This window comes from Neophocaena asiaeorientalis, unplaced genomic scaffold, assembly GCF_003031525.2.
Source record: "Neophocaena asiaeorientalis asiaeorientalis breed wild unplaced genomic scaffold, Neophocaena_asiaeorientalis_V1.1 scaffold478, whole genome shotgun sequence".
Taxonomy (NCBI): domain Eukaryota; kingdom Metazoa; phylum Chordata; class Mammalia; order Artiodactyla; family Phocoenidae; genus Neophocaena; species Neophocaena asiaeorientalis.
This window is the reverse complement of record NW_020173200.1, coordinates 3,166-3,393: the sequence shown is the minus strand read 5'-3', so window position 1 is coordinate 3,393 and position 228 is coordinate 3,166.

Here is a 228-nt window from a genome sequence, read left to right as displayed (position 1 = left end):
CAGAGCAGAATAAAGAAAAAGAAAGAAAAGAATTGAGGACAGTCTCAGACACCTCTGGGACAACATTAAACGCACCAACATTCGAATCATAGGGGTCCAAGAAGAAGGGGAGAAAAAGAAAGGGACTGAGAAAATATTTGAAGAGATTACACTTGAAAACTTCCCTAATATGGGAAAGGAAATAGTTAATCAAGTCCAGGAAGCACAGAGTCCTATACAGGATAAATC